The sequence below is a fragment of the Poecilia reticulata genome, linkage group LG17, assembly GCF_000633615.1.
Source record: "Poecilia reticulata strain Guanapo linkage group LG17, Guppy_female_1.0+MT, whole genome shotgun sequence".
Classification (NCBI taxonomy): domain Eukaryota; kingdom Metazoa; phylum Chordata; class Actinopteri; order Cyprinodontiformes; family Poeciliidae; genus Poecilia; species Poecilia reticulata.
In genome coordinates this window covers 3,539,461-3,540,395 of record NC_024347.1, presented here as the reverse complement: position 1 = coordinate 3,540,395, position 935 = coordinate 3,539,461, and the positions used below count along the sequence as shown (strand labels likewise).

The 935-nt window shown below is 42.9% G+C and overlaps 1 long non-coding RNA gene across 1 annotated transcript in view; it reads left to right on the top strand.

The window, feature by feature from the left end:
* Positions 1-321: 321 nt before the first annotated feature.
* The window catches only part of LOC103478956 (uncharacterized), a 3,345-nt gene continuing 2,731 nt past the window's right edge, over positions 322-935 (top strand). The window contains exon 1 of the long non-coding RNA XR_535874.2: positions 322-497. This is a non-coding gene — a long non-coding RNA (uncharacterized LOC103478956). The remainder of the gene's footprint in view (positions 498-935) is intronic.

Genomic DNA, 935 nt, shown 5'->3' with positions numbered 1-935 from the left:
CGAGTCATGTGATCAACAGCGAGATATTACTACTGGCGAAAATGACAAAGACAACGACAGGAAGTGGTAGAAGGGCAATGGCGTGGCTTTGTAATTTTTTTTTACTTATGTAAACAAACGTATTCACATGTGATTTTAATTGGATTTCTTATTTAACGCAAACGCAGCAATTGTGAAATTGTGTTTTTTCAACTTTTGCAGAATATTGATAAACTTCTGCGCACATTTGTAAAGGAAAGAGTATGAAAGTTTCCWATGTTAGACGGCTAAATGTGCTGCGTCCCTTCATGGGGGCTTCATTCTCCGTCTCTCTTTTTCAGACGGTGGACATCCACAAGGAGAAGGTGGCGCGTCGCGAAATCGGCATCTTGACCACAAACAAGAACACCTCTCGCACCCACAAGATCATCGCCCCGGCGAACATGGAGCGGCCCGTGCGGTACATCCGGAAACCCATCGACTACACGCTGCTGGACGACGTGGGACACGGCGTCAAAGTAAGAGAAGACGTCAAAGAGTTAAACTTCAGACCAAGGCAGACAGAGCCAGAAGTTCACTGAGGTGATAAATCAGTCAAGGTACCCCAGAATGGTTGCCACGGGAGATTAAAAGATTTTTCAAAGATACATGAAAGAATCAAAGCAACACTGAATATGTTTCTGATGAGAGAACAACATTATAACAAGATGTAAAGCTGAAAAAGARTGAATTWTACATRATACCACCTCTTTAAAAATGTTGAATGAATAACCCAGAAATTAGATTCTGGTATAGTCTGGAGTTCTGACATTAAAATGGGTGGGAACTCCGTGTGTCGCCCTTTACCAGTCGATGCTGAGCTGGTTGCTGACTGTGGCTGAAAACAGATTTACTAACCCAATCTCTCTTTTTTTTGGGTCCAGTGCTGTCTGAAGCTGAACGTTGTTTATTGTGGG